Raw genomic sequence first — 24,603 nt, 5'->3', positions numbered from 1 at the left:
GTGTATTACAGACTGGAGACCTACTAGTGTATTACAGACTGGAGACCAACTACCAGTGTATTACAGACTGGAGACCAACTACCAGTGTATTACAGACTGGAGACCAACTACCAGTGTATTACAGACTGGAGACCAACTACCAGTGTATTACAGACCGGAGACCAACTACCAGTGTATTACAGACCGGAGACCAACTACCAGTGTATTACAGACCGGAGACCAACTACCAGTGTATTACAGACCGGAGACCAACTACCAGTGTATTACAGACTGGAGACCAACTACCAGTGTATTACAGACTGGAGACCAACTACCAGTGTATTACAGACTGGAGACCAACTACCAGTGTATTACAGACTGGAGACCAACTACCAGTGTATTACAGACGGGAGACCTACTACCAGTGTATTATAGACTGGAGACCTACTACCAGTGGATTAGAGACCGGAGACCAACTAGTGTATTACAGACTGGAGACCAACTACCAGTGGATTAGAGACTGGAGACCTACCAGTGTATTACAGACTGGAGACCAACTACCAGTGTATTACAGACTGGAGACCTACCAGTGTATTACAGACTGGAGACCTACCAGTGTATTACAGACTGGAGACCTACCAGTGTATTACAGACTGGAGACCTACTACCAGTGTATTACAGACTGGAGACCAACTACCAGTGTATTACAGACTGGAGACCTACCAGTGTATTACAGACTGGAGACCTACTACCAGTGTATTACAGACCGGTGACCTACTACCAGTGTATTACAGACTGGTGACCAACTACCAGTGTATTACAGACTGGAGACCTACCAGTGTATTACAGACTGGAGACCTACCAGTGTATTACAGACTGGAGACCTACCAGTGTATTACAGACCGGTGACCTACTACCAGTGTATTACAGACTGGAGACCTACTACCAGTGTATTACAGACTGGAGACCTACTACCAGTGTATTACAGACTGGAGACCAACTACCAGTGTATTACAGACCGGTGACCAACTACCAGTGTATTACAGACCGGTGACCAACTACCAGTGTATTACAGACTGGAGACCAACTACCAGTGTATTACAGACTGGAGACCAACTACCAGTGTATTACAGACTGGAGACCAACTACCAGTGTATTACAGACGGGAGACCTACTACCAGTGTATTATTACAGACCGGTGACCAACTACCAGTGTATTCCAGACCGGTGACCAACTACCAGTGTATTACAGACCGGTGACCAACTACCAGTGTATTACAGACTGGAGCCCTACCAGTGTATTACAGACCGGAGACCTACTACCAGTGTATTACAGACTGGAGACCTACCAGTGTATTATTACAGACTGGAGACCTACTACCAGTGTATTATTACAGACCGGTGACCAACTACCAGTGTATTACAGACTGGAGCCCTACCAGTGTATTATTACAGACAGTGATTAATACTATATTACAAGTCTAAATATTAGATGACCAATTCAGTTGTACGGCACAATAGTTAATCTCGCAGCATTCATAGGAAAACAAACTCAGACTGGAGTAAAACCCATCTGTCAAGAGGCAGACGGAATAACAAAGGAACCTAGTAGGCTAGCAGATCATCATAGTAACAGACACATTCACAATAATCACACAGACGTTATCCAGTCAGATACAGGAGAAGATTGATCTGAAAACCCTGATAGAACCCTGCTGTCTACCATCTCTCTGGCTGAGTAGAAACATCTTTCCCCCCTGATAGAACCCAGCTGTCTACCATCTCTCCCCCTGATAGAACCCTGCTGTCTACCATCTCTCTGGCTGAGTAGAAACATCTTTCCCCCTGATAGAACACAGCTGTCTACCATCTCTCCCCTGACTAGAACCCTGCTGTCTACCATCTCTCTGGCTGAGTAGAAACATCTATCCCTGGTAGAACCCTGCTGTCTACCATCTCTCTGGCTGAGTAGAAACATCTATCCCTGGTAGAACCCTGCTGCCTACCATCTCTCCCCTGATAGAACCCTGCTGTCTACCATCTCTCCCCTGATAGAACCCAGCTGTCTACCATCTCTCCCCTGATAGAACCCAGCTGTCTACCATCTCTCCCCTGATAGAACCCTGCTGTCTACCATCTCTCTGGCTGAGTAGAAACATCTATCCCTGATAGAACCCTACCAGTGTATGTCTACCATCTCTCCCCTGATAGAACCCTGCTGTCTACCATCTCTCCCCTGATAGAACCCTGCTGTCTACCATCTCTCCCCTGATAGAACCCAGCTGTCTACCATCTCTCCCCTGATAGAACCCTGCTGTCTACCATCTCTCCCCTGATAGAACCCAGCTGTCTACCATCTCTCCCCTGATAGAACCCTGCTGTCTACCATATCTCCCCCAGATAGAACCCAGCTGTCTACCATCTCTCTGGCTGAGTAGAAACATCTTTCCCCCTGATAGAACCCTGCTGTCTACCATCTCTCTGGCTGAGAAGAAACATCTTTCCCCCTGATAGAACCCTGCTGTCTACCATCTCTCTGGCTGAGAAGAAACATCTTTCCCCCTGATAGAACCCTGCTGTCTACCATCTCTCCCCTGATAGAACCCTGCTGTCTACCATCTCTCTGGCTGATTAGAAACATCTCTCCCCTGATAGAACCCTGCTGTCTACCATCTCTCCCCTGATAGAACCCAGCTGTCTACCATCTCTCTGGCTGAGTAGAAACATCTATCCCTGATAGAACCCTGCTGTCTACCATCTCTCTGGCTGAGTAGAAACATCTTTCCCCCTGATAGAACCCTGCTGTCTACCATCTCTCTGGCTGAGTAGAAACATCTTTCCCCCTGATAGAATCCTGCTGTCTACCATCTCTCCCCTGATAGAACCCTGCTGTCTACCATATCTCCCCAGATAGAACCCAGCTGTCTACCATCTCTCTGGCTGAGAAGAAACATCTTTCCCCCCCTGATAGAACCCTGCTGTCTACCATCTCTCTGGCTGAGTAGAAACATCTTTCCCCCCTGATAGAACCCTGCTGTCTACCATCTCTCTGGCTGAGTAGAAACATCTCTCCCCCTGATAGAACCCAGCTGTCTACCATCTCTCTGGCTGAGTAGAAACATCTTTCCCCCCTGATAGAACCCTGCTGTCTACCATCTCTGGCTGAGTAGAAACATCTTTCCCTGATAGAACCCTGCTGTCTACCATCTCTCTGGCTGAGTAGAAACATCTCTCCCCCTGATAGAACCCTGCTGTCTACCATCGCTCTGGCTGAGTAGAAACATCTTTCCCTGAGATGAAGCTAACAGGCCATCTATAGATTAGAGCTGTTCTTTCCATTACACTAGGATGTTGGTGACATGTTATCACAAACACATGCATTGTGTTCTTCCTCCCATATTAAGTCATGCAGAGCAGGACTTGGGTAAATTCCAGTGACAAGAGATGCTAGTTAGGAACGGCACAGTCTCATGAGTCGGTTTATTTTTGAAAGATTCCCCATGGAAAAATACCCAGCTTAGGACAAGTTATCTTCATCCTCGAGTCATTTCAGGAAGGTTAACAAATTCAAAAAAAATATTATTTTTTTAAAAAAGCGCCATATTTTTTCAATCTTTTCAATAAACTGAAAAGTCCATTTATGAAGTTTAAATTCAAAATCACTTCTTGAATTGACCCTACTGCAGCGGCTTATACACGGTCTCATCGCTGCTACTCCTCAACGGGCTCGGGAGAGGCGAAGGTCGAGTCATGCGTCCTCCTGAACATGACGCTCCTAACCGCGCTTCTTAACCCGGAAGCACTAATGTGTCGGAGGAAACACTGTTCAACTAACAACCGGGGTTCAACCTGCAGGCGCACGACCCGCCACAAGGAGTCGCTAGAGCACGATGAGCCTACGGCAAAACCCTCCCCAAACCCAGACGACGCTGGGCTCATTGTGCGCCTCCCTATCGGACCTCCGGTCACCACCGGTTGTGACACAGCCGGAGATCGACCGCGGGTCTGTAGTGACGTCTCAAAACGCTGCGATGCAGTGCCTTAGACCGCTGCTGGGAGACCACGTTGCTCCACTTTTATCAAGGGACTCAATGTGTGCCATGAAAACACGCCCCACACCACCACCAACCAGCCTGCAACATTGACACGCGGCATGATGGATGTATATACACGTGCTTTTCTCTATTCGTTTCAAGGTACGACAAGTTGAGCATTCTTTTATGGGTCTTTGGGCACCAATGTTGTGCTGAACTGTCAAGTTGACTAACTGCAACCCGTCTGTTGCTCTGAACAACTCCTTTGTCGTATTTCATCAATGACCCGTTTCGACCTCTGGCCCGCAGTTGGCTGGATGTCCTTCGGTTGGTGGACCATTCTTGAAACAAAACGGGAAACTGTTGAGCATTAAAAACTCAGCAACATTGCCGTTCTTGACACAAACCGGTGCGCCTGGCACCTACTACCATAACTCGTTCAAAGGCACTTAAACACTTTGTCTTGCCCATTCACCCTCTGAATGGCACACACACAATCCATGTCTCAAATGTCTCAAGGCTTGAACATCCTTCTTTAACCTGTCTCCTCCCCTTCATATATACTGTTTAAAAATTAAGTCCTGCCTCTCCCATCACCTCATTGGTTTACAGAAGCAGGTACCCACGTGCCATCTCCTCATTGGTTATACCCACGTGGGTGATTAAAAGACGTTTTGCCGGTAGTCATGGTAATACTATGAAAGTTTAGATGCCAATCACCATATAAGTTCAAAGATGAAAAAGCCTGGAAGGAGGAGAGGTGACTAGAAACTATTTGGTTGACTGTTTTATGTGTGGATCAATTGGCAGAGTAGAGGACCTTGTGCATTTCAGGTCAAATAACCACTCAATGTTTATATCCCAGGACACATTAGCTAGCAACAGCAAGCTAGCTAAACAGGACAAATTAGCTAGCAACAGCAAGCTAGCTAAACAGGACAAATTATCTAGCAACAGCAAGCTAACTAGCTAAATTGCCATAAATGTTTTTCGAACCGTTCCCAAATTAACATAGTTTGTTTTGATATTTTAACCTGGGTGTCGTGATCGCATTTGGTGTGGGGGGACAAAATACACGTATGCATGATGAGCACGCGTGCAGCCGGTTTGGTTCCGTGTAAGATAGGAGTTTTCTATACAGGACAATGTGAGAGTGTTGAATTTGGTTAACAAAAATGTAATGGCTTATTTTCTACTTGTGGCTTATTTGATCGAATAGATGTTTTGTAAATTATTAGGTTGTTACCAGTCTACTGGTAAACAAAAAAACCTTCATATCTGAGTTGTGCCTGTTATCACACTTGTATCAGCCCTCTCATTGGCTAGAATGGTCCCACCTGATCTTGCCCCCTCCCACCTGATCTTGCCTCCTCCCACCTGATCTTGCCTCCTCCCACCTGATCTTGCCTCCTCCCACCTGATCTTGCCTCCTCCCACCTGATCTTGCCTCCACCTGACTGCCTTACATTTCTGAAGCTATTTATTTTCATCGTTAGAGCGGCCAATGGAGTATCTGGCCAATATAACAGATGGTCTGTGGCTCTAGTCTCTGCTGCTGCAGTGAAATTCATGTACAGAAAAATGGGTTCCTTGTGGTTAAATGACTCCACAGCTTGGGGTTTTCAAGCGCAAATGAACGTTATGACACCACTATTACGTCATGGCGTCATCTAGAGACAAATGGAGCTACCAGCTGCTGCTTTCCTTGAAAAATAGTTTAACTCTGCTGAGCTGAGCTGTGCTGAACTCTGCTGAGCTGAGCTGTGCTGAACTCTGCTGAACTCTGCTGAGCTGAACTCTGCTGAGCTGAGCTGTGCTGAACTCTGCTGAGCTGAGCTGTGCTGAACTCTGCTGAACTCTGCTGTGCTGAACTCTGCTGAGCTGAACTCTGCTGTGCTGAACTCTGCTGTGCTGAACTCTGCTGTGCTGAACTCTGCTGTGCTGAACTCTGCTGTGCTGAACTCTGCTGTGCTGAACTCTGCTGTGCTGAACTCTGCTGTGCTGAACTCTGCTGTGCTGAACTCTGCTGTGCTGAACTCTGCTGTGCTGAACTCTGCTGTGCTGAACTCTGCTGTGCTGAACTCTGCTGTGCTGAACTCTGCTGTGCTGAACTCTGCTGTGCTGAACTCTGCTGTGCTGAACTCAGCTGTGCTGAACTGAGCTGTGCTGAACTGAGCTGTGCTGAACTGAGCTGTGCTGAACTCTGCTGAACTCTGCTGTGCTGAACTCTGCTGAACTCTGCTGAGCTGTGCTGAACTCTGCTGTGCTGAACTCTGCTGTGCTGAACTCTGCTGTGCTGAACTGCTGAGCTGAACTCTGCTGTGCTGAACTCTGCTGTGCTGAACTCTGCTGTGCTGAACTCTGCTGTGCTGAGCTGTGCTGAACTCTGCTGTGCTGTGCTGTGCTGAACTCTGCTGTGCTGCTCTGCTGTGCTGAACTCTGCTGTAACTCTAAACATCTATGCTGTGCTGAACTCTGCTTTGAACTCTGGTCTGAACTCTGCTGTGCTGAACTCTGCTGTGCTGAACTCTGCTGTGCTGAACTCTGCTGTGCTGAACTCTGCTGTGCTGAACTCTGCTGTCAACTCTGTTTGAACTCTGCTGTGCTGAACTCTGCAGATCAGGGACCTGTGCTGAACTGATGACATTCTGAACTATGTGCCATCATTAGCTGTGAACTACTGAACTCTGCAGAACTCTGGAACTTGTATAACCATCTATGATGACATTCATCCGGATCCAAATCATTATGTGAATGTGGTCATGTTTTGTGAACTACAGATCAGGAACCCATGATGACATTCATATCCATCATTATGTGATGCTGAACTCTACAGATCAGGAACCCATGATGACATTCCTTTACTGGGTGTAAATCCACCTCTCTTACTGTAGTTAGAGTCAAGGTGTCGTGTCATAGCTGACACCCCATTACTTCTGCAGACATCTTTAAATGAATCTTAATTCGCAGCAAATATTTAAACAGGGTTTTTAGAAAACATGGACTGAAATTCTGTTATCAAACTTTGAATTCGCACAGTTCTTCAAGTAAATGCATTCCAGTAAAATGTATTTTAGTAAAATGTTTAAATTGTTAAAAGTCGTCCTTGTGCATGGAGTTGTGTGGTTTGTTAAACTTTGAAATCAATGTCTTTTGTTTGGTGTCTCAGCGCAATGCCAGTACCGTGGGGGTGGTGTCTGGTCACTAGGGACGATCAGACTCCGGTGATGTCACCAGAGGAGAGGCTACAGTACCGGGGACACGCAGTAGAACTAAACACTGTTACCACGGAGACAGAAGCCTAAACACTCCAGCTCATGACTATCCTAACTCCTCAGAGCGCTCTCTTCCTCTGAATCAGAGGGTTACTCACGCAGGAGCCACGGGGAGATTGTGGTGAGAGTTCATAGCAAGGCTAAAGGAGAGTTTCTAGGGGAGAACAGCACTTTTCCATGAGTGTGTTAAGTTAGTGTCAGCGTCTCTAGAAAGACTAAATCTAGTCAAAGACCCTGGAAATATACTGAACAAAAATAGCAATGAAACATTTAAGATTTCACTGAGTTACAGTTCTTAAGAACATCTGTTAATTTAAATGCATTAATTAGGCCCTAAACTATGGGTTTTACATGACTGGTGATACAGGTATGCACCTTTAAAAAAATGGCATTGGCATGGATCAGAAAACCAGTCAGTACCTGGTGTGGATCAGAAAACCAGTCAGTACCTGGTGTGGATCAGAAAACCAGTCAGTACCTGGTGTGGATCAGAAAACCAGTCAGTACCTGGTGTGGATCAGAAAACCAGTCAGTACCTGGTGTGGATCAGAAAACCAGTCAGTACCTGGTGTGGATCAGAAAACCAGTCAGTACCTGGTGTGGATCAGAAAACCAGTCAGTACCTGGTGTGGATCAGAAAACCAGTCAGTACCTGGTGTGGATCAGACAACCAGTCAGTACCTGGTGTGGATCAGAAACCAGTCAGTACCTGGTGTGGATCAGAAAACCAGTCAGTACCTGGTGTGGATCAGACAACCAGTCAGTACCTGGTGTGGATCAGACAACCAGTCAGTACCTGGTGTGGATCAGACAACCAGTCAGTACCTGGTGTGGATCAGACAACCAGTCAGTACCTGGTGTGGATCAGACAACCAGTCAGTACCTGGTGTGGATCAGAAAACCAGTCAGTACCTGGTGTGGATCAGAAAACCAGTCAGTACCTGGTGTGGATCAGAAAACCAGTCAGTACCTGGTGTGGATCAGAAAACCAGTCAGTACCTGGTGTGGATCAGAAAACCAGTCAGTACCTGGTGTGGATCAGAAAACCAGTCAGTACCTGGTGTGGATCAGAAAACCAGTCAGTACCTGGTGTGGATCAGAAAACCAGTCAGTATCTGGTGTGGATCAGAAAACCAGTCAGTATCTGGTGTGGATCAGAAAACCAGTCAGTATCTGGTGTGGATCAGAAAACCAGTCAGTATCTGGTGTGGATCAGAAAACCAGTCAGTATCTGGTGTGGATCAGAAAACCAGTCAGTATCTGGTGTGGATCAGAAAACCAGTCAGTATCTGGTGTTGATCAGAAAACCAGTCAGTATCTGGTGTTGATCAGAAAACCAGTCAGTATCTGGTGTTGATCAGACAACCAGTCAGTATCTGGTGTGGATCAGACAACCAGTCAGTATCTGGTGTGGATCAGAAAACCAGTCAGTATCTGGTGTGGATCAGAAAACCAGTCAGTATCTGGTGTGGATCAGAAAACCAGTCAGTATCTGGTGTGGATCAGAAAACCAGTCAGTATCTGGTGTGGATCAGAAAACCAGTCAGAATCTGGTGTGATCGCCATTTACCTCATGAAAACCAGTCAGTATCTGGTGTGGATCAGAAAACCAGTCAGTATCTGGTGTGGATCAGAAAACCAGTCAGTATCTGGTGTGGATCAGAAAACCAGTCAGTATCTGGTGTGGATCAGAAAACCAGTCAGTATCTGGTGTGGATCAGAAAACCAGTCAGTATCTGGTGTGGATCAGAAAACCAGTCAGAATCTGGTGTGATCGCCATTTACCTCATGAAAACCAGTCAGTATCTGGTGTGGATCAGAAAACCAGTCAGTATCTGGTGTGGATCAGAAAACCAGTCAGTACCTGGTGTGAATCAGAAAACCAGTCAGTACCTGGTGTGAATCAGAAAACCAGTCAGTATCTGGTGTGGATCAGAAAACCAGTCAGTATCTGGTGTGGATCAGAAAACCAGTCAGTATCTGGTGTGGATCAGAAAACCAGTCAGTATCTGGTGTGGATCAGAAAACCAGTCAGTATCTGGTGTGGATCAGAAAACCAGTCAGTATCTGGTGTGGATCAGAAAACCAGTCAGTATCTGGTGTGGATCAGAAAACCAGTCAGTATCTGGTGTGGATCAGAAAACCAGTCAGTATCTGGTGTGGATCAGAAAACCAGTCAGTATCTGGTGTGGATCAGAAAACCAGTCAGTATCTGGTGTGATCAGAAAACCAGTCAGTATCTGGTGTGATCAGAAAACCAGTCAGTATCTGGTGTGGATCAGAAAACCAGTCAGTATCTGGTGTGATCAGAAAACCAGTCAGTATCTGGTGTGGATCAGAAAACCAGTCAGTATCTGGTGTGGATCAGAAAACCAGTCAGTATCTGGTGTGGATCAGAAAACCAGTCAGTATCTGGTGTGGATCAGAAAACCAGTCAGTACCTGGTGTGGATCAGAAAACCAGTCAGTACCTGGTGTGGATCAGAAAACCAGTCAGTACCTGGTGTGGATCAGAAAACCAGTCAGTACCTGGTGTGGATCAGAAAACCAGTCAGTATCTGGTGTGGATCAGAAAACCAGTCAGTATCTGGTGTGGATCAGAAAACCAGTCAGTATCTGGTGTGGATCAGAAAACCAGTCAGTATCTGGTGTGGATCAGAAAACCAGTCAGTATCTGGTGTGGATCAGAAAACCAGTCAGTATCTGGTGTGGATCAGAAAACCAGTCAGTACCTGGTGTGGATCAGAAAACCAGTCAGTACCTGGTGTGGATCAGAAAACCAGTCAGTACCTGGTGTGGATCAGAAAACCAGTCAGTACCTGGTGTGGATCAGACAACCAGTCAGTACCTGGTGTGGATCAGACAACCAGTCAGTACCTGGTGTGGATCAGAAAACCAGTCAGTACCTGGTGTGGATCAGAAAACCAGTCAGTACCTGGTGTGGATCAGACAACCAGTCAGTACCTGGTACAGAAAACCAGTCAGTACCTGGTGTGGATCAGAAAACCAGTCAGTACCTGGTGTGGATCAGAAAACCAGTCAGTACCTGGTGTGGATCAGAAAACCAGTCAGTACCTGGTGTGGATCAGAAAACCAGTCAGTACCTGGTGTGGATCAGAAAACCAGTCAGTACCTGGTGTGGATCAGAAAACCAGTCAGTACCTGGTGTGGATCAGAAAACCAGTCAGTACCTGGTGTGGATCAGAAAACCAGTCAGTACCTGGTGTGGATCAGAAAACCAGTCAGTACCTGGTGTGGATCAGAAAACCAGTCAGTACCTGGTGTGGATCAGAAAACCAGTCAGTATCTGGTGTGGATCAGAAAACCAGTCAGTATCTGGTGTGGATCAGACAACCAGTCAGTATCTGGTGTGGATCAGACAACCAGTCAGTATCTGGTGTGGATCAGACAACCAGTCAGTATCTGGTGTGGATCAGACAACCAGTCAGTATCTGGTGTGGATCAGACAACCAGTCAGTATCTGGTGTGGATCAGAAAACCAGTCAGTATCTGGTGTGGATCAGAAAACCAGTCAGTATCTGGTGTGGATCAGAAAACCAGTCAGTATCTGGTGTGGATCAGAAAACCAGTCAGTATCTGGTGTGGATCAGACAACCAGTCAGTATCTGGTGTGGATCAGAAAACCAGTCAGTATCTGGTGTGGATCAGAAAACCAGTCAGTATCTGGTGTGGATCAGAAAACCAGTCAGTATCTGGTGTGGATCAGAAAACCAGTCAGTATCTGGTGTGGATCAGAAAACCAGTCAGTATCTGGTGTGGATCAGAAAACCAGTCAGTATCTGGTGTGGATCAGAAAACCAGTCAGTACCTGGTGTGGATCAGAAAACCAGTCAGTACCTGGTGTGGATCAGAAAACCAGTCAGTACCTGGTGTGGATCAGAAAACCAGTCAGTATCTGGTGTGGATCAGAAAACCAGTCAGTATCTGGTGTGGATCAGAAAACCAGTCAGTATCTGGTGTGGATCAGAAAACCAGTCAGTATCTGGTGTGGATCAGAAAACCAGTCAGTATCTGGTGTGGATCAGAAAACCAGTCAGTATCTGGTGTGGATCAGAAAACCAGTCAGTATCTGGTGTGGATCAGAAAACCAGTCAGTATCTGGTGTGGATCAGAAAACCAGTCAGTATCTGGTGTGGATCAGAAAACCAGTCAGTATCTGGTGTGGATCAGAAAACCAGTCAGTATCTGGTGTGGATCAGAAAACCAGTCAGTATCTGGTGTGGATCAGAAAACCAGTCAGTATCTGGTGTGGATCAGAAAACCAGTCAGTATCTGGTGTTGATCAGAAAACCAGTCAGTATCTGGTGTGGATCAGAAAACCAGTCAGTATCTGGTGTGGATCAGAAAACCAGTCAGTATCTGGTGTGGATCAGAAAACCAGTCAGTATCTGGTGTTGATCAGAAAACCAGTCAGTATCTGGTGTGGATCAGAAAACCAGTCAGTATCTGGTGTTGATCAGAAAACCAGTCAGTATCTGGTGTTGATCAGAAAACCAGTCAGTATCTGGTGTGGATCAGAAAACCAGTCAGTATCTGGTGTGGATCAGAAAACCAGTCAGTATCTGGTGTGGATCAGAAAACCAGTCAGTATCTGGTGTGGATCAGACAACCAGTCAGTACCTGGTGTGGATCAGACAACCAGTCAGTACCTGGTGTGGATCAGAAAACCAGTCAGTACCTGGTGTGGATCAGAAAACCAGTCAGTACCTGGTGTGGATCAGAAAACCAGTCAGTATCTGGTGTGGATCAGAAAACCAGTCAGTATCTGGTGTGGATCAGACAACCAGTCAGTATCTGGTGTGGATCAGAAAACCAGTCAGTATCTGGTGTGATCAGAAAACCAGTCAGTATCTGGTGTGATCATAAAACCAGTCAGTATCTGGTGTGGATCATAAAACCAGTCAGTACCTGGTGTGGATCAGAAAACCAGTCAGTATCTGGTGTTGATCAGAAAACCAGTCAGTTCTGGTGTTGATCAGAAAACCAGTCAGTATCTGGTGTTGATCAGAAAACCAGTCAGTATCTGGTGTTGATCAGAAAACCAGTCAGTATCTGGTGTTGATCAGAAAACCAGTCAGTATCTGGTGTTGATCAGAAAACCAGTCAGTACCTGGTGTTGATCAGAAAACCAGTCAGTACCTGGTGTGGATCAGAAAACCAGTCAGTACCTGGTGTGGATCAGAAAACCAGTCAGTACCTGGTGTGGATCAGAAAACCAGTCAGTACCTGGTGTGGATCAGAAAACCAGTCAGTACCTGGTGTGGATCAGAAAACCAGTCAGTATCTGGTGTGGATCAGAAAACCAGTCAGTATCTGGTGTGGATCAGAAAACCAGTCAGTATCTGGTGTGGATCAGAAAACCAGTCAGTATCTGGTGTGGATCAGAAAACCAGTCAGTATCTGGTGTGGATCAGAAAACCAGTCAGTATCTGGTGTGGATCAGAAAACCAGTCAGTATCTGGTGTGGATCAGAAAACCAGTCAGTATCTGGTGTGGATCAGAAAACCAGTCAGTATCTGGTGTGGATCAGAAAACCAGTCAGTATCTGGTGTGGATCAGAAAACCAGTCAGTATCTGGTGTGGATCAGAAAACCAGTCAGTATCTGGTGTGATCAGAAAACCAGTCAGTATCTGGTGTGGATCAGACAACCAGTCAGTATCTGGTGTGGATCAGACAACCAGTCAGTATCTGGTGTGGATCAGAAAACCAGTCAGTATCTGGTGTGGATCAGAAAACCAGTCAGTATCTGGTGTGGATCAGACAACCAGTCAGTATCTGGTGTGGATCAGACAACCAGTCAGTATCTGGTGTGGATCATAAAACCAGTCAGTATCTGGTGTGATCAGACAACCAGTCAGTATCTGGTGTGATCAGAAAACCAGTCAGTATCTGGTGTGATCAGAAAACCAGTCAGTATCTGGTGTTGATCAGAAAACCAGTCAGTATCTGGTGTGATCAGACAACCAGTCAGTATCTGGTGTGGATCAGAAAACCAGTCAGTATCTGGTGTGGATCAGAAAACCAGTCAGTATCTGGTGTGGATCAGAAAACCAGTCAGTATCTGGTGTGATCAGACAACCAGTCAGTATCTGGTGTGATCAGAAAACCAGTCAGTATCTGATGTTGATCAGAAAACCAGTCAGTATCCGGTGTGATCAGAAAACCAGTCAGTATCTGATGTTGATCAGAAAACCAGTCAGTATCTGGTGTTGATCAGACAACCAGTCAGTATCTGGTGTGGATCAGACAACCAGTCAGTATCTGGTGTGGATCAGAAAACCAGTCAGTATCTGGTGTGGATCAGAAAACCAGTCAGTATCTGGTGTGGATCAGAAAACCAGTCAGTATCTGGTGTGGATCAGAAAACCAGTCAGTATCTGGTGTGGATCAGAAAACCAGTCAGTATCTGGTGTGGATCAGAAAACCAGTCAGTATCTGGTGTGGGTCAGACAACCAGTCAGTACCTGGTGTGGATCAGACAACCAGTCAGTACCTGGTGTGGATCAGAAAACCAGTCAGTACCTGGTGTGGATCAGAAAACCAGTCAGTACCTGGTGTGGATCAGAAAACCAGTCAGTATCTGGTGTGGATCAGAAAACCAGTCAGTATCTGGTGTGGATCAGACAACCAGTCAGTATCTGGTGTGGATCAGAAAACCAGTCAGTATCTGGTGTGATCAGAAAACCAGTCAGTATCTGGTGTGATCAGAAAACCAGTCAGTACCTGGTGTGGATCAGAAAACCAGTCAGTATCTGGTGTTGATCAGAAAACCAGTCAGTTCTGGTGTTGATCAGAAAACCAGTCAGTATCTGGTGTTGATCAGAAAACCAGTCAGTATCCGGTGATCAGAAAACCAGTCAGTATCTGATGTTGATCAGAAAACCAGTCAGTATCTGGTGTTGATCAGACAACCAGTCAGTATCTGGTGTGGATCAGACACCAGTCAGTATCTGGTGTGGATCAGAAAACCAGTCAGTATCTGGTGTGGATCAGAAAACCAGTCAGTATCTGGTGTGATCAGAAAACCAGTCAGTACCTGGTGTTGATCAGAAAACCAGTCAGTACCTGGTGTTGATCAGAAAACCAGTCAGTACCTGGTGTTGATCAGAAAACCAGTCAGTACCTGGTGTGGATCAGAAAACCAGTCAGTACCTGGTGTGGATCAGAAAACCAGTCAGTACCTGGTGTGGATCAGAAAACCAGTCAGTACCTGGTGTGGATCAGAAAACCAGTCAGTACCTGGTGTGGATCAGAAAACCAGTCAGTATCTGGTGTGGATCAGAAAACCAGTCAGTATCTGGTGTGGATCAGAAAACCAGTCAGTATCTGGTGTGGATCAGAAAACCAGTCAGTATCTGGTGTGGATCAGAAAACCAGTCAGTATCTGGTGTGGATCAGAAAACCAGTCAGTATCTGGTGTGGATCAGAAAACCAGTCAGTATCTGGTGTGGATCAGAAAACCAGTCAGTATCTGGTGTGGATCAGAAAACCAGTCAGTATCTGGTGTGGATCAGAAAACCAGTCAGTATCTGGTGTGGATCAGAAAACCAGTCAGTATCTGGTGTGATCAGAAAACCAGTCAGTATCTGGTGTGGATCAGACAACCAGTCAGTATCTGGTGTGGATCAGACAACCAGTCAGTATCTGGTGTGGATCAGAAAACCAGTCAGTATCTGGTGTTGATCAGAAAACCAGTCAGTATCTGGTGTGGATCAGAAAACCAGTCAGTATCTGGTGTGGATCAGACAACCAGTCAGTATCTGGTGTGGATCATAAAACCAGTCAGTATCTGGTGTGATCAGACAACCAGTCAGTATCTGGTGTGATCAGAAAACCAGTCAGTATCTGGTGTGATCAGAAAACCAGTCAGTATCTGGTGTTGATCAGAAAACCAGTCAGTATCTGGTGTGATCAGAAAACCAGTCAGTATCTGGTGTGGATCAGAAAACCAGTCAGTATCTGGTGTGGATCAGAAAACCAGTCAGTATCTGGTGTGGATCAGAAAACCAGTCAGTATCTGGTGTGATCAGACAACCAGTCAGTATCTGATGTTGATCAGAAAACCAGTCAGTATCCGGTGTGATCAGAAAACCAGTCAGTATCTGATGTTGATCAGAAAACCAGTCAGTATCTGATGTTGATCAGAAAACCAGTCAGTATCTGGTGTTGATCAGACAACCAGTCAGTATCTGGTGTGGATCAGACAACCAGTCAGTATCTGGTGTGGATCAGAAAACCAGTCAGTATCTGGTGTGGATCAGACAACCAGTCAGTATCTGGTGTGGATCAGACAACCAGTCAGTATCTGGTGTGACCATTTGCCTCATGCAGTACGACACATCTCCTTCTCATAGAGTTGATCAGGCTGTTGATTGTGGCCTGTGGAACGATGTCCCACTCCTCTTCAATGGATGTGTGAAGTTGCTGGATATTGGCGGGAACTGGAACACGCTGTCGTACACGTCGATCCAGAGCATCCCAAACATGCTCAATGGGTGACCTGTCTGAGTATGCAGGCCAGAACTGGGACATTTTCAGCTTCTGGGAATTGTGCCCAGATCCTTGTGACATGGGGCCGTGCATTATTATGCTGAAATAAGAGGATGGTGGTGGATGAATGGCAGAACAATGGACCTCAAGATCTCGTCATGTGCATTCAAATTGTCATCGATAAAATGCGATTGTGTTGTCTGTAGCTTATGCCTGACCATACCATGGGGTACTCTGTTCACAACGTTGACATCAGCAAAACACACGACGCCATACACATGGTCTGTGGTTGTGAAGCCAGTTGGACGTTCTACTAAATTCTCCAAAACGACATTGGAGGCGGCTAATGGTAGAGAAATGAGCATTCAATTATCTGGCAACAGCTCTGGTGGACATTCCTGCAGTCAGCATGCCAAATGCACAGCTCATCAAAACTTGAGACATCTGTGACAAAACTGCACATTTGAGAATGGCCTTTTATTGTCCCCAACACAAGGTGAACCTGTGTAAAGAGCATGCTCTTTAATCAGCTTCTTGATATACCACACCTGTCAGGTGGATGGATTATTTGGTAAAGGAAAAATGCTCAGTAACAGGGATGTAAACAAATTTGTTCACAAAATGTTAGACAAATAAGCTTTTTTGAGCATTTGAAACATTTCTGGGATCTTTTATTTCAGCTCATGAAACATGGGACCAACACTTTACATGATGCGTTTATATTTTTGTTCAGGGAAGGGACAACGGAGTCAAGTCCAGCCATTCGTTTAAACAAGAAAAGATGACAAGGTCCTAACTATTAACTAGCCTAGAGCTAGTCTGCCCTCCTCGAGAACCCCACCTCACCGAGACCAGAGTCTGGAGAACACCTCCTCACCGAGACCAGGGATTCTGGAGAACACCTCACCGAGACCAGGGATTCTGGAGAACACCTCCTCACCGAGACCAGGGATTCTGGAGAACACCTCCTCACCGAGACCAGGGATTCTGGAGAACACCTCCTCACCGAGACCAGGGATTCTGGAGAACACCTCCTCACCGAGACCAGGGATTCTGGAGAACACCTCCTCACCGAGACCAGGGAGTCTGGAGAACACCTCCTCACCGAGACCAGGGAGTCTGGAGAACACCTCCTCACCGAGACCAGGGAGTCTGGAGAACCCCACCTCACTGAGACCAGGGAGTCTGGAGAACCCCACCTCACTGAGACCAGGGAGTCTGGAGAACACCTCCTCACTGAGACCAGGGAGTCTGGAGAACACCTCCTCACCGAGACCAGGGAGTCTGGAGAACACCTCCTCACCGAGACCAGGGAGTCTGGAGAACACCTCCTCACCGAGACCAGGGAGTCTGGAGAACACCTCCTCACTGAGACCAGGGAGTCTGGAGAACCCCACCTCACTGAGACCAGGGAGTCTGGAGAACACCTCCTCACTGAGACCAGGGAGTCTGGAGAACACCTCCTCACCGAGACCAGGGAGTCTGGAGAACACCTCCTCACTGAGACCAGGGAGTCTGGAGAACCCCACCTCACTGAGACCAGGGAGTCTAGAGAACACCATCTTGGTAGAGGTGTGGCCTGCTGGGAGACTCTGTAGAGGTCAGAGGGTAGGGGACTGTCCTCATCCATCAAAACAGCACTAGAAACCTCTGTTTCCATCTCTGTCCTAGTGTGTAATTGCAGACCTACCACTGTTATCAGCTAAATGGACTGTTTTGGTTGTCATGTCATTTGACTGAGGCGGTTTGACAATTCAACTCTCCATCCTGGACAGTTAACCAGCATCACTACTCTGGCTCTTGTTTTTTATTGAACTAGACAAGTCAGTCTTCAACAGATCGCTGTCCGCACCCTCCCGCCCGACTAGCATCAATACACTGGACGGTTCTGACTTAGAATATGTGGACAACAACAATTACATAGGTGTCTGGTTAGACTGTAAACTCTCCTTCCAGACTCACATTAAGCATCTCCAATCCAAAATTAGAACACATGATTCCATATGTGTTATTTCATAGTTTGATGTCTTCACTATTATTCTACAATGTAGAAAATAGTAAAAATAAAGAAAAACCCTTGAATGAGTAGATGTGTCCAAACTTTGCACTGGTCCTGTATAGTATAGCCAGGCTCACAGTCCCTACAGAGACACAGCAGGAAAGGGGTTAGACAGTTCTCAGTAAGGAGAGGAGACAGTATGAAAAGGGTTAGACAGTTCTCAGTGAGGAGAGGAGACAGTAGGAAAAGGGGACGACAGTTCTCAGTGAGGAGAGGAGACAGTAGGTAAAGGGTTAGACAGTTCTCAGTGAGGAGAGGAGACAGTAGGAAAAGGGTTAGACAGTTCTCAGTGAGGAGAGGAGACAGTATGAAAAGGGTTAGACAGTTCTCAGTGAGGAGAGGAGACAGTAGGAAAAGGGTTAGACAGTTCTCAGTGAGGAGAGGAGACAGTAGGAAAGGGGTTAGACAGTTCTCAGTAAGGAGAGGAGACAGTATGAAAAGGGTTAGACAGTTCTCAGTGAGGAGAGGAGACAGTAGGAAAAGGGTTAGACAGTTCTCAGTGAGGAGAGGAGACAGTATGAAAAGGGTTAGACAGTTCTCAGTGAGGAGAGGAGACAGTAGGTAAAGGGTTAGACAGTTCTCAGTGAGGAGAGGAGACAGTAGGAAAAGGGTTAGACAGTTCTCAGTAAAGGAGAGGAGACAGTAGGAAAAGGGTTAGACAGTTCTCAGTAAGGAGAGGAGAAAGTATGAAAGGGGTTAGACAGTTCTCAGTAAGGAGAGGAGACAGTATGAAAAGGGTTAGACAGTTCTCAGTAAGGAGAGGAGACAGTATGAAAAGGGTTAGACAGTTCTCAGTAAGGAGAGGAGACAGTAGGAAAGGGGTTAGACAGTTCTCAGTGAGGAGAGGAGACAGTAGGAAAGGGGTTAGACAGTTCTCAGTAAGGAGAGGAGACAGTAGGAAAAGGGTTAGACAGTTCTCAGTGAGGAGAGGAGACAGTATGAAAAGGGTTAGACAGTTCTCAGTGAGGAGAGGAGACAGTAGGAAAAGGGTTAGACAGTTCTCAGTGAGGAGAGGAGACAGTAGGAAAAGGGTTAGACAGTTCTCAGTGAGGAGAGGAGACAGTATGAAAAGGGTTAGACAGTTCTCAGTGAGGAGAGGAGACAGTAGGAAAAGGGTTAGACAGTTCTCAGTGAGGAGACAGTAGGAAAAGGGTTAGACAGTTCTCAGTGAGGAGAGGAGACAGTAGGAAAAGGGTTAGACAGTTCTCAGTGAGGAGACAGTAGGAAAAGGGTTAGACAGTTCTCAGTGAGGAGAGGAGACAGTATGAAAGGGGTTAGACAGTTCTCAGTGAGGAGACAGTAGGAAAAGGGTTAGACAGTTCTCAGTGAGGAGAGGAGACAGTATGAAAAGGGGTTAGACAGTTCTCAGTGAGGAGAGGAGACAGTAGGAAAAGGGTTAGACAGTTCTCAGTGAGGAGAGGAGACAGTAGGAAAAGGGTTAGACAGTTCTCAGTGAGGAGAGGAGACAGTATGAAGAGGGAAAGGGTTAGACAGTTCTCAGTGAGGAGAGGAGACAGTAGGAAAAGGGTTAGACAGTTCTCAGTGAGGAGAGGAGACAGTATGAAAGGGTTAGACAGTTCTCAGTAAGGAGAGGAGACAGTAGGAAAAGGGTTAGACAGTTCTCAGTAAGGAGAGGAGACAGTAGGAAAAGGGTTAGACAGTTCTCAGTGAGGGAGAGGAGACAGTAGGAAAAGGGTTAGACAGTTCTCAGTGAGGAGAGGAGACAGTAGGAAAGGGGTTAGACAGTTCTCAGTGAGGAGAGGAGACAGTATGAAAGGGTTAGACAGTTCTCAGTGAGGAGAGGAGACAGTAGGAAAAGGGTTAGACAGTTCTCAGTGAGGAGAGGAGACAGTAGGAAAAGGGTTAGACAGTTCTCAGTGAGGAGAGGAGACAGTAGGTAAAGGGTTAGACAGTTCTCAGTGAGGAGAGGAGACAGTAGGAAAGGGGTTAGACAGTTCTCAGTGAGGAGAGGAGACAGTAGGAAAAGGGTTAGACAGTTCTCAGTGAGGAGAGGAGACAGTAGGAAAAGGGTTAGACAGTTCTCAGTGAGGAGAGGAGACAGTAGGAAAAGGGTTAGACAGTTCTCAGTGAGGAGAGGAGACAGTAGGAAAAGGGTTAGACAGTTCTCAGTGAGGAGAGGAGACAGTAGGAAAGGGGTTAGACAGTTCTCAGTGAGGAGACAGTAGGAAAGGGGTTAGACAGTTCTCAGTAAGGAGAGGAGACAGTAGGAAAAGGGTTAGACAGTTCTCAGTGAGGAGAGGAGACAGTAGGAAAAGGGTTAGACAGTTCTCAGTGAGGAGACAGTAGGAAAAGGGTTAGACAGTTCTCAGTGAGGAGAGGAGACACTAGGAAAAGGGGTAGACAGTTCTCAGTGAGGAGAGGAGACAGTAGGAAAAGGGTTAGACAGTTCTCAGTGAGGAGAGGAGACAGTAGGAAAAGGGTTAGACAGTTCTCAGTGAGGAGAGGAGACAGTATGAAAAGGGTTAGACAGTTCTCAGTGAGGAGAGGAGACAGTAGGAAAAGGGTTAGACAGTTCTCAGTGAGGAGAGGAGACAGTAGGAAAAGGGTTAGACAGTTCTCAGTGAGGAGAGGAGACAGTAGGAAAAGGGTTAGACAGTTCTCAGTGAGGAGACAGTAGGAAAAGGGTTAGACAGTTCTCAGTGAGGAGAGGAGACAGTATGAAAAGGGTTAGACAGTTCTCAGTGAGGAGAGGAGACAGTATGAAAAGGGTTAGACAGTTCTCAGTGAGGAGAGGAGACAGTAGGAAAAGGGTTAGACAGTTCTCAGTGAGGAGAGGAGACAGTATGAAAAGGGTTAGACAGTTCTCAGTGAGGAGAGGAGACAGTAGGAAAAGGGTTAGACAGTTCTCAGTGAGGAGAGGAGACAGTATGAAAGGGGTTAGACAGTTCTCAGTGAGGAGAGGAGACAGTAGGAAAAGGGTTAGACAGTTCTCAGTAAGGAGAGGAGACAGTAGGAAAGGGGTTAGACAGTTCTCAGTGAGGAGAGGAGACAGTATGAAAGGGGTTAGACAGTTCTCAGTGAGGAGAGGAGACAGTAGGAAAAGGGTTAGACAGTTCTCAGTGAGGAGAGGAGACAGTAGGTAAAGGGTTAGACAGTTCTCAGTGAGGAGAGGAGACAGTAGGTAAAGGGTTAGACAGTTCTCAGTGAGGAGAGGAGACAGTAGGAAAAGGGTTAGACAGTTCTCAGTGAGGAGAGAGACAGTAGGAAAGGGTTAGACAGTTCTCAGTGAGGAGAGGAGACAGTAGGAAAGGGTTAGACAGTTCTCAGTGAGGAGAGGAGACAGTAGGAAAGGGGTTAGACAGTTCTCAGTGAGGAGAGACAGTAGGAAAAGGGTTAGACAGTTCTCAGTGAGGAGACAGTAGGAAAAGGGTTAGACAGTTCTCAGTGAGGAGAGGAGACAGTATGAAAGGGGTTAGACAGTTCTCAGTGAGGAGAGGAGACAGTAGGAAAAGGGTTAGACAGTTCTCAGTGAGGAGAGGAGACAGTAGGAAAAGGGTTAGACAGTTCTCAGTGAGGAGAGGAGACAGTATGAAAGGGGTTAGACAGTTCTCAGTGAGGAGAGGAGACAGTATGAAAGGGGTTAGACAGTTCTCAGTGAGGAGAGGAGACAGTAGGAAAGGGTTAGACAGTTCTCAGTGAGGAGAGGAGACAGTATGAAAAGGGTTAGACAGTTCTCAGTGAGGAGACAGTAGGAAAAGGGTTAGACAGTTCTCAGTGAGGAGACAGTATGAAAGGGGTTAGACAGTTCTCAGTGAGGAGAGGAGACAGTATGAAAGGGGTTAGACAGTTCTCAGTGAGGAGAGGAGACAGTAGGAAAAGGGTTAGACAGTTCTCAGTGAGGAGAGGAGACAGTAGGAAAAGGGTTAGACAGTTCTCAGTGAGGAGAGGAGACAGTAGGAAAAGGGTTAGACAGTTCTCAGTGAGGAGAGGAGACAGTATGAAAGGGGTTAGACAGTTCTCAGTGAGGAGAGGAGACAGTATGAAAGGGGTTAGACAGTTCTCAGTGAGGAGAGGAGACAGTATGAAAGGGGTTAGACAGAAGAGAAGAGTTGGAACATATTTTTTTTTAATACAACCCCACAGGGCAGGTATTGGTTGGGGAACACAGCAGCCAATGACAACTAAATCGAACAGAACCACAGCCAATGGCAACAGTCAACTGGTCCGTGGCTTGTGGAGGAGAGGTGAGGGCAATCTGACCCTAAAAACTGGGAGGGTTGATTTCCATCCAGACTTACTAAACAAATAGGCGACATGAAAGATGGATATTGCAAAAGGCTACAGTTTTTATTCAGCATGAATGCTCACCTTGTTACCCGGGTGTCTTCATTCTTCTGAAAACACTTCATGAGGATTATCGATCGTATTGCTGTTACAAACCACCATGGACAGACAGGAATAATGGCGAAAACCTGCAGAGAGAAGAAGACCCAAACCCTAAACAGTTACATCCGGAAGCTGCGCTCAGTTCATGTACAGTTATCGAATAAAACTGCAAAACAAAAAGCTTCTATTCACCCTGGTAAAACCTTTAAATATAATGTGCTCTCTCCCAGGTAAATAAATAATCCACTGGTGACCTCTGGACGTCCCTCGAAAGCTTCAAAAGATCAGCTCTCTTTGAGAAGAAAGTTTCTGTATCTCCCCGCTTGTCTTCTCTTCTTCTTCTACTTTTTAAAGCTTTTATTTTGGCGGACTACATCCGAAACGGTATATTGCCGCCACCTACTGGATGGGGTAAAAACAGAACTCTTGTGTTCTCTTCCCTTTCTCACAACACAGAGCAGCAAGTCGTGCCGCATTCACATGCTAGTTGGAACTAGGACATTAGGAAAATTCCGACTTGCTGATTCGTTAAACGGTTTCCGTAACGAATACACCCCTGATGTCCGCAAGAACATGAATGTGTAATGACGACGTGGATGGATCCACTTTGAGGACAAAATCCACAAACTGTGGTATCTGCTGCCCTCCAGTGAATGAATGGCATGGGGCCCCAGACAGAGTAGAGACAGACAAACATTTTAATTCAAGTTCAAGTTTAGACTAACAAGTCATTTGATCACTTTATATTATTTATTTGAAATGCTATAAATTATTGGCCTTGCCCATTTACATTTGGGACTGATCAAATCAAATTATATTTGTCACATGAGCGGAATACAACAGGTGTAGAAGACCTTACAGTGAAATGCTGAATACAACAGGTGTAGTAGACCTTACAGTGAAATGCTGAATACAACAGGTGTAGTAGACCCCACAGTGAAATGCTGAATACAACAGGTGTAGTAGACCTTACAGTGAAATGCTGAATACAACAGGTGTAGTAGACCTTACAGTGAAATGCTGAATACAACAGGTGTAGTAGACCTTACAGTGAAATGCTGAATACAACAGGTGTAGTAGACCTTACAGTGAAATGCTGAATACAACAGGTGTAGTAGACCTTACAGTGAAATGCTGAATACAACAGGTGTAGTAGACCTTTCAGTGAAATGCTGAATACAACAGGTATAGTAGACCTCACAGTGAAATGTTGAATACAACAGGTGTAGTAGACCTCACAGTGAAATGCTGTAGAGAGAGGCACACATCTTCAAATACCAGGGCTGAGAGAGAAAACACACATCTTCTAATCCGGGCTGTAGAGAAGACACACATCGTCTAATCCAGGGCTAGAGAGAAGACACACATCTTCTAATCCAGGGCTGGAGAGAAGACACACATCTTCTAATCTGAATACAGGGCTGGAGAGAAGACACACATCTTCTAATCCAGGGCTGGAGAAGACACACATCTTCTAATCCAGGGCTGGAGAGAAGACACACATCTTCTAATCCAGGGCTGTAGAGAAGACACCCATTGTCTAATCCAGGGCTGGAGAGAAGACACACATCTTCTAATCCGGGGCTGGAGAGAAGACACACATCGTCTAATCCAGGGCTGGAGAGAAGACACACATCTTCTAATCCAGGGCTGGAGAGAAGACACACATCGTCTAATCCAGGGCTGGAGAGAAGACACACATCGTCTAATCCAGGGCTGGAGAGAAGACACACATCGTCTAATCCAGGGCTGGAGAGAAGACACACATCGTCTAATCCAGGGCTGGAGAGAAGACACACATCGTCTAATCCAGGGCTGGAGAGAAGACACACATCGTCTAATCCAGGGCTGGAGAGAAGACACACATCGTCTAATCCAGGGCTGGAGAGAAGACACACATTGTCATTGGAAAATGACATAATGATTGTTAATTGGCCAAAGGACGCACAGCAGCCTAAAAGGCCATAAAGTCCATGATGTGTCTTTGACAAGCTACAGCATGCTACTACAGCATGCTACTACAGCATGCTACTACTCAAACAACCCTGTTACTGCACACCTGAGCAAGAATTCCTTATAATCAAGTGCCGGCCATTTTACCAAAAATAATTCTCATCAGTTATCTTGTTATGTCTTGGGGGTAGTATTTCTGGATGAAAAGCGTGCCCAAAGTAAACTGCCTGTTACTCAGGCCCAGAAGCTAGGATATATAATTGGTAGATTTGGATAGAAAACACTCTAAAGTTTCCAAAACGGTTAAAATAATGTCTGTGAGTATAAAATAACTGAAATGGCAAAAACCTGAGTAAAATCCATCCAGGAAGTGGGATATTTTTGATGTGTGTAGTTTTCAATTGAATGCCTGTATAGTGTGTGTGAGTTAGGACCCAGATTGCTG

General features: G+C 46.1%; 1 protein-coding gene across 1 annotated transcript in view; it reads right to left on the bottom strand.

Moving 5' to 3' along the window:
• Positions 1-22,538, bottom strand: part of LOC118382476 (mitogen-activated protein kinase kinase kinase 3-like) — a 95,877-nt gene extending 73,339 nt beyond the window's left edge. Inside the window, exons 1-2 of the mRNA XM_052498110.1 lie at positions 22,398-22,538; positions 22,188-22,291 (exon numbers count right to left, since the gene is read on the bottom strand). The gene's annotated coding sequence lies outside the window, so the exon portion shown is untranslated. The remainder of the gene's footprint in view (positions 1-22,187; positions 22,292-22,397) is intronic.
• Between the last annotated feature and the right edge of the window lie 2,065 nt (positions 22,539-24,603).

Source organism: Oncorhynchus keta, chromosome 4, assembly GCF_023373465.1.
Source record: "Oncorhynchus keta strain PuntledgeMale-10-30-2019 chromosome 4, Oket_V2, whole genome shotgun sequence".
Classification (NCBI taxonomy): Eukaryota; Metazoa; Chordata; class Actinopteri; order Salmoniformes; family Salmonidae; genus Oncorhynchus; species Oncorhynchus keta.
The sequence above is the reverse complement of the archived record's forward strand: the minus strand, read 5'-3'. Positions and strand labels throughout refer to the sequence as shown.